This window comes from Propithecus coquereli, unplaced genomic scaffold (assembly GCF_000956105.1).
Source record: "Propithecus coquereli isolate 6110/MARCELLA unplaced genomic scaffold, Pcoq_1.0 Scaffold67, whole genome shotgun sequence".
Classification (NCBI taxonomy): domain Eukaryota; kingdom Metazoa; phylum Chordata; class Mammalia; order Primates; family Indriidae; genus Propithecus; species Propithecus coquereli.
In genome coordinates, this window is record NW_012152729.1 from 4,274,225 (window position 1) to 4,283,004 (window position 8,780).

An 8,780-nucleotide genomic window follows, 5' to 3' on the forward strand; every position below is an offset into this window, starting at 1 on the left:
CTCCACTAGGCTGCCATGCAGACCAAATGCACTTGTGTGTCCAGAGCCCTGTACCATGCCAGCCAAACAAGGAATTCCTGCCCAACAACAACGCAACAAGAGTGTTTGGTTTTACTGAAATGCTTTCTCGCTCTTGAAAGCAATTCTGAGTCGCTCAGCTGCAGAGCTGTGAGGAAGAGCTGTTAGGGGTCTTGTCAAAGCTAGAATCAGACAACCAGGCAGCACAACAGAGAGGTTGCTGGGCAGGGCCTTGTTTGTCCTCGGCCAAGGCCAGCTCAGCTCTCTGTGACTCCCAGAACCCAAAGGGAAGGTGCACTCCACAGGAAAGTTCTGCTCCTTAAGCTTCTTTTCTTTCTGCTAGAGGATTTATGGCTTCCGTGTGAGAGATTTTCTGTCTATGGATATTCCTAAGTGAGTTTTCCACTTTTTCCCAGAATCTGCTTTTGAAATAATTTTCACTGAGATTTAACAGATGCCCAATTTAACAACCTAAAGGGGAGCCAGAAAGAAATAGCTTCCCAGTGCACATTGTTTGACACTATAAAAAGTCACTTACAAAAGATTTTTAGGGATGAGTACTTTGTTTATTAAAATTCCACACAGGTGGCAGAGAAGTCCCTCAGTGGCTGGGAAAATTCTGGGAAGTGGCTATAGTTCAATCAAGGGATGCATATCACACAAATCCTAGAAAATAAACTGGAACTTCAAGCTGTTCTCAAAGACCTCTCCAGTCCCTGGAGATGTGGCTGGGCCCTCACTTTCTCTCTCATGAAAAACACGCACAAGTCTGATGCTATGGCAAGAAAAGCGCGAAACCTCAATCATTCCTAAGTTGGTGTGGTCTGCAAATATTTTCTGTGCCATTCTCCTCCTGAAGCAACCACTGCAGACTGTTTGGGATCCAAGTTAAGGGGACAAGAAGGAGGGAGTGGCACGGAGCAGAAACAAGGCTAATGAAGGGGAGGCAAGGGTTGTTGATTTTAACCAGGAAATCAACTCATAGACTGTAGGAGCCAGCCTTGGGGAACACCCACCAAGAAACAGTCATTAAGAACAAAACTGTGACAGAACAAAATAAGAAAAACAAAAGCAAAGCAAAACAAAACAAAATCTGGCTAATTGAGTGCTGTTGTTGCTTTGATTGCATCTCACGGTGATTATCTGTTTACAAAGCCATCTCCCACAGTGAACCACCAGTTCCACAAAAGCAAGGACCACCCTTCGCCCATGTCTAAACCCAGTTCTTCTTCAGTAAAGGATGTTAAGCCACTTCTTACCATTTCTGCTGCCATCGCCCTAACCCAAGCCTCCATCATCGCTCTCCTACACTGTTTCAACAACAATAACCAAACCTAGCATTTAGAGGGCACTTATTCTGTGCCAGACACTGCTTTAAGGACTTTGATGGAATTTACTTATCCAACCCCCAAGGGTTGGACAAGGCTGTGGGAAGTGGATAAGTAAATTTCATTTCAAGCTGTCCTCTCTCTGGTCACTGGTCTCATGGCCCCTCACTTTCTCACTCATAAACAACATGCAGAACAAGATCACCTTTGCACAGATTAGAACGCTAGGCTCAGAGAGACTAAGTAAATTCTTCCAGGCGGCACAGCTAGACTGGCAGAAGTAGGATGGCTCTCAGCTGACTTCTCAGTGTGCCCTGTCACAACCATGCTGCCCACAGCGGCCAGAGGGAATTGAGCTTTTCAAAACTTGAAACTCATCAAAACACTTCAGTGGTTTCCTCAACCTGCTGGGGTAAAGTTGACACCCCCACCCGCGCCTGCAGAGCTCCCCTCACACTTTCTGTTCCATGATGTACTCTGCTGCCTCCAGACTTTTGCATTTGCTTTTCCCTCTTCCACAAACACCCTTCCTGTGCTCACATTGCTGGCTCCTTTCCAACCTTAAGGTCTTAGCTTAAATCTGGCCTTTTAAGACAGACTGTCCCTGACTAACCTCTCCATTTCATTACCAGAGCACTTAACCCGACCTGAAATCACTTTAGTCACGAATCTGGCGCCTGCTCTCCACCCCCCTCCTTAATACTCTGTGGGTTCTGAAACCTGCCGCGTCTGTTCGGAGCCTTCTGTGCCCGCGCCTGGCACAGAGCCTGGCACACAGTAGGCGCTCAATGCAAATCTGTGAACCCGATGAACGCTGGAAGGAAGCCCTGCGTTCTGCCGGGTCCCTGGAACTCAGGCCACGGGCTCCAGGCCGAGGCGAGCCCAGAGCCCGGCCAGACCGCAGCAGCCGCGACCCGATGGCTCAGGCCAGGCTCTGAGGTGAGAAACGGGGCGGGGGCTCCTCACCTGAGCGCCACGGCTGCCGCGCCAGATCAGCTCTGCCAAGGTCAGCCAGCGGTTCGGCCCTCGCGCCTGGCCGTCCACCCTCCCGAGCTTCAGACACTCGCGGCAGAGACGGTCCCCGGGACCAGGCGGCTACACGCCCCGGAGCGGGACCCCATCCCGGGCGGAGATTGGGCTGGCGTGTCCTCAGGCTCCGGCTCTGGCGTGCTGGCGGCGCGGCCAGGCCAGGCCAAGACCGGCTGGGCCTCGTCCGGCGCTGGGCCCGTTCCCCCGGCAACCGCGCGGGCTACGGCGCCCCACAGCGGCCAAACCGCGCTGCGTCACTTCGCGCCTGTACCCTGGCTCGGGGCGGGGCTTGCCATGGACCCCCTGGCGCCTCAGCCGGCCGGTTCCTGGTTTTTTTTCTAACCTTTCTCCTAGAAAACCCACTTTCCCCCATCCCGGGTCCCCAGTTTGCCTTCCCCAAATCCTAACTTGTCCCAAACGCGCCCCCCATCCAGTTCCTCTCCGGAGACCACCACTCTCAGGAAGACCCTCAGTCAACTTGCACACTTTAATGAGAGTATGTGCTGGGCACAGGACATACCATGGGGAACAGCCACGAGATCCCGGCCCTTCAGGGAGCTACAGGTTAAATAGGAAACTGATCTAGACAAATAAATTACACAACTAAAAATGCAGGTACCCCACCATATAAAATGGTAAGTATAAGAGCTTAAAATATGTAGCACAAAATATTTCTTTATTGCTTTTAAATCAAGCATAAATCCTACCAAAAGCCCACATCTTCCAAGCTGATGGGAAATTCAATCTTGGCCTCCATTGGGCTCCTCTTATCCAGATCATTCCACAGGACTCATGATCTCCTGCAGAAAAAAAACAAAACAAAAAAACCTTCTAATCCTGGGTCTTCTTCAGCACTGAGGCTACAGCCATTGGCCCAAAGGTTTTCTGGTCTGGGCTGTGTGGGTGGGGCCAAGCCTGCTGAGGCCCCCACCCCTACCTGGGGCTGCCAGGGACAGACACCTGCTTGCTCTGTTCCAGAGCCTGCAGTCTCTCTTCCCTTTCCCTTCTCCCCTTCTCCTTGGGGACACTCAGAATGGATTCTCCCATGAGCCCAGTCTTTCTCAAAAAAACAGGAAGAGGCTTTGTCTTCTGCTAACTGTCCTATCCAGATCTCCAAGGCCCTAAAGTGGTGAGCAGCTGGCTAGCTATCTTCTCAGAATGGGCAGACAGAGAAGAAAACATGCTATCTTGAAAATGTGTAAGGCACAGGCATACAATAAAAGCAACATAACTATTCATGCTCACATACCAGTTGTGTGGGTCCTTGTGCCAAGTGACTTAAGCTCTCTGTGATTTAAATTCTTGTTTTCAGGACTGATAAGCTCAAATTTGTTGTGGAATCAATATCAATGCTACTCTGGCTTCAGAAATACAAGATGACTCTTTCACTCTTACCTGAATTGGAGAAATAAGGCTCAGAGATAGTGACCCAGAAATCAAGGTGGAGGATGACCCCATGTATGCCCACAGGAAGAGGAGGGAACCTAAGAGTCACAGCCTTCTAGACCCTGGATCCACCTGCCTTCTGGGCACCTCTCCTGGATGTCCCATGGGTGTCTTAGATGTAACCCATCCCCAGATGCCTTCTTTGTCCTTGCCACAAACCTGCTCCTCCCTCGGGCCCTCTGACAGGTATCACCGTCAGTCAGCCCATCTCTACACTCAGGCATCTTCCCATGTCTCTCCTGCTAATCCTTGCCCACCTAACCCAAATAGTCCCCAAGATCAGAGTGTTCTCCCTCTGAAACATGTGTCCATTCTTCCTGCTCCACTGCAGCCCAGACCACCAGCATCTCCCTTGCTGATCCTTCAGCAGCCTCGTGTCTGGTCTCCCTAACATCAGCCTCCTATTTCCAAGCTATGCTCCTCCCAGCTGCCAGGCTTGTCTTCCTTCCTCCTATTTGGTTAAAGGGAGTGGTAGTCTGAACAAGAGACCCCAAAGATTTCCTTGCCCTAATCCCCAGAACCTGTGAGTATGTTGCCTGATATGTCAAAAGGGATTTTGCAGATGAGATTAAGTTAAGGATCTTGAGATGGGGGAGATTCTCCTGGGTTATCTGGGTGGGTTCAGTGTAGTCACAAGGGCCTTTACAAGAGAGTGGCAGGAGGGTCATTGTGGAAGAAGGACATGTAACGATGGAACAGAGGTCAGAGAAATTTGAAGACACTTTGAAAATGGAGGAGGGACCGTGAGCCAAGGAAGGCAGGTGGCCTCTAGAACCTGGAAAAAGCAGGGAAACAGACTCCCTCCTTGAGCCTCCAGAAGGAACCAGCCTGCTGTCACCTTGACTTTAGCCCAGTGAGACCCACTTCCAACTTCTGACCTCCAGAACTGTAAAGATAATTCATTACAGCAGCCATAGGATTTCAAATGGTGTTAAGGGCACATACATTATAATAATAAATTAAAGCTGTTTTCAGTTGAACAGAAATCCAAGTGACAGCTCAGATTCCCGTGATGTCTGTGAGTGACTCCAGGCCAGGCTTTCTGAGAAGAGGATTCTCTCACCCCAAATCTGCTTTTTAAAGGCACAGGCAGTCCGAGCACATGTTCTTTCTGAGTCTGTTATCATCTTGTGGTCCCAATGTAGAAGCTGACACAACCCAGGACATCCCCGAGTGAGGAAGCCCACACATTGCTCATCCCTAAGCAGGCAGAGGGCAGAGCAATTTTTCTAATGTGAAAGCACCACCTCATCAGTCTTGTTTAAGATACTTCCATGCACACACGTGCATGTGTGTGCCTTTAGGAGCAAAGGATGGAAGCCAAAGTATGGCTTCCAAGGCCCTGCTGGGCAAGCTTCTGGTCTGTGGCACTCATACCTGTCCTCCGTCCCTATTCTGCAGATCTTGGAACCAGCAGCATTTGCTTCCACCCGTAGGCCTTTTCCCCGCAGGGTTCCTTTTACCTAGAGAGTTGTTCCAGTTCCTCCCAGCCCCACTCCCTCTGCTAATTTCTATGAAAATGTGAGACACATTTTTCTGGGACAGAAGTTGGCCCCTTAGGCAGGGTTTGTTCCTGCCTGGAGCTGCTGCCCCTGATGTGCAATGCAAGTTTGCACAGAGAAGACCAGCCTGGGCCATGGGGAGAAAAAGGCCAACCGTGTTTCTATAGGCTTGCACACATGCATGAGAGCTGACTTACATGACTCTGAAACGGCCAGACACTCTGGGGCAGGCAAAGCCGGCTTATCCCGCCCTGGGCGTGAACAAGCACTATGTCCTTAGAGCCAGTGTGTCCCCTGCTCCTGGCATTTCCTGTTCCAGGGCAGGTCCGTGGTTACTTGGTTCGATCCCAATGCTGCCAATAAGCAGCTGGTGACCTTGAGCCAATCTTTTAACCTCCAAATCTCAATTTGCTCTTGTGTGAAATGGAGGTGACAATAGCTACTGCACAGGGCTGTGATGAGGCCTGAAACTGTAATCGTGCACTCAGAGAGCGTTCAATGGCGCTAATCCTTGGTGCCTCTAATCTAGATCGTCCTTGTCTTTCTACCCAGAAATGATGCTATCCATTTCATCGACAAATGGAATGAAATTTAATTGTCAGATTAGCCTGGGTGGGAGATGGTCAGCCACAGCGCTTGGTTGCTGGGTCTACTTTGTCTGGGTCACAGTACCCTCTCCAATGGGCCCTGCATGAGTCAGTCCATCCACCTGGCTTGTCCCCACGGCCACCAGCATCTCTTGCCCTGGCCAGCACTGCAGCCTCCTGACTGGCCTCTCAGCTTCCACTGGGGGCTCCCTGTCCCCTGCTCCCCCATGAAACCATTCTCCTCATTCTGCCTGTGGCTGTCTTTGAAAAAAACAAAAACAAACCAAGCTGATTATTTTGCTTCCTGCTTACAACCCTCAACAACTCTCCCTGCTCCTCCAGGAGAGGTATTTCCATATACCATGAAATTGGGATCAAAACCTCCTCCTCCCCCCGGCCACCGCAGTCTCCAAGACTGGCTCCAGCAGCCCAGCCTCGAGAGCTGCCCTTCCTTTCCTGGAAGGACTCGGCCCTCTCTATCCTAGGGCCTTTGCACTTGAAGCTCACACTACCTGGAACGCCACTTCCTCTGGAAAAGCTTTCTCTCCCCCCAGAATAGAAGAGGTCATCACTCCCCACAGTGCCATGGGACTCTGCTTTCTAGTTCCTTCTGTCCAGGGCTACTTGATTGTTTAATGATCTGATAAGAGCCTGTCCCCCCAGCCAGACAGAGAACCCACCTGGGAGGAATGAAGTTTTTCTCGCTCACCACTCACAGTAGCTTCCTAGCACACAGCCTTGGAATGCAGTAAGCACCTAAGAAATGTGCTTGAATGAAAGAAGGAATGAATGAAAGGATAATACTACTTACAGGAATTCTGTGAAGGCTTTTGTAAGTAAATAACCACTCCTTGAATTATTTTTGTGTAAAAATCGACTTTCTTATATTATCATAGTAAATCTATTTACTTCAACATAGTAAATCTATTTTTCCCATGTCCCTTGTAAAGCTTTTTTTTTAAATGTGCTACATTCAAGACATTTTCCTCCCATTAATTTTTCCTTGTTAAGTGGTTTTTATGACTGCTTTGTGCTTTAAGAGAGAAGTACCATTTGGTATTTAAAATATTCTCTCAGCTTCCTTGGTGAGAAGGCTCTGGCAGCTTTCCTACTGTTGACTATAACCAGTACGTCTTGGAACACAATGTCACCCTTCCAGAACTCTTCTTAGACCTAGATAAAACTTACTCTATGTCTCCAGTTGGGGACAAGGTGTTTGGAAACAGCACCTTATGCAACAGAGCTGCTAGAGGGAGGCAAATGAAATAAAAATCATGGTGTGTGGAAAATGTGCCCTCAGAGTCCTAGGAACCAAAGTTTTAAAGCTTCTCTGCCAGTAATTCAGCTTTTATTTTATGTTTCTTGGAAAACTGAAGGCTTGTATTTACAACATGTGTTACCTAAGATGCAGAAATGGGGGGAGGTGATCCTGGCCCCATAAGGATTTCCTTTTCAGCCTGGTCGCAGCTGTCCTCTTTGCTCCTGACCCCCCTGCCCCCACCCCTGCAAGCCTCCCTAGGGTGGGGTGTTTCCTTTCAGCGCTGAAATCTTTTTGCTTGCTCACTTCTTTGGAGTATGGTACATGCATGCAGAGTTGTCTGCTGTTCTTATTTTATTTCAAAAATGTGCAGGGCTGAGACACCTGAATTTTTTCCTCGAATACTTTAAAGTAAATTATGCACCGGAACCTCTCAGACCTGCTCTCAGCGGAATTTCCTTTGAGTGTTCATATCTCAAAACCTTATGTAACCTGACACAATTATCTGAAAAAGCTTGGAATTCAAAAGAAAGGTGTTCTGAGCCAGGAATGAAGGTCGGAGCTGGGAAACACGTGCTCTCTCCCCTGCCTGGGGACTGGAGCATATATTTCACTATGACAATGTCCAATTCATGTTCCAAAGAAAAATGCAAAGCCCCTGGCACGGTGACCAGGGGGTGCACTTGCCTCCTCTCTCTGAGCAAGGAATCACTTAATGAGGGCTGCAGGGGCATTACAAAGCCCTGGACCTGGCTGGTGGTTAAAAATATTTCGATAACCACCTCCCGCATCTGGTCTTCCCAGGATGGAAGCAGGAGTGGCTTGGGCCCCTTTAGGGGTATAATCCCACCACTGACTGCAAATATCAACCCATCTGGGGAGCTGGGGTCCCATGCCAGAGGTTAGCACCACAAATGGGGTATATGTGGGAGGCTGGAATACATATTTTTACCAAGTGTTGGTCCAGGTGATTCTGACTCAAGCCCAGCCCAAGACTCCCCCCAACCACACCCCAACCTACCCCCCACACAAGGGAAACGGGGAGAGAGGATTACAGACCTAAAACTGGGCTCCACCGGGAGATGACCCGCATTCTGGAAAGCCCTCAGGCCACGAAGTTCTTTTCTTCCTCCTTTTGTTTGCACTTTTTGGAAAGACCAACCTGGCAGGCTATTTGCATACCAGGGGCGAGGGACCTCCAGGGAGAACAGGCACCACTCATAGGTGGTTGACTTTTCAAGGAATTCGTTGGAGAAAATTGTAGGCAAGGCTGTGAACAAACCTCCCTCCATCTGGTTTCAGTTTATTTTTTTTAAAAATACAACATAGGCCAGGCACGGTGGCTCACGCCTGTAATCCTAGCACTGCGGGAGGCCGAGGCGGGCGGATCGTTTGAGCTCAGGAGTTTGAGACCAGCCTGAGCAAGAGCAAGACCCCATCTCTACCAAAAATAGAAAGAAATTAATCGGACAGCTAAAAATATATAGAAAAAAATTAGCCGGGCATGGTGGCACGTGCCTGTAGTCCCAGCTACTCGGGAGGCTGAGGCAGGAGGATCGCTTGAGCCCAGAAGTTTGAGGTTGTTGTGAGCTATGATGATGCCACGGCACTC

At 49.5% G+C, this 8,780-nt stretch overlaps 1 protein-coding gene across 1 annotated transcript in view; it reads right to left on the reverse strand.

Annotated features, from left to right (window-relative positions):
- Positions 1–2,532, reverse strand: part of ZDHHC1 (zinc finger, DHHC-type containing 1) — an 18,532-nt gene extending 16,000 nt beyond the window's left edge. The window contains exon 1 of the mRNA XM_012660550.1: positions 2,313–2,532. The gene's annotated coding sequence lies outside the window, so the exon portion shown is untranslated. The remainder of the gene's footprint in view (positions 1–2,312) is intronic.
- Positions 2,533–8,780: the final 6,248 nt, after the last annotated feature.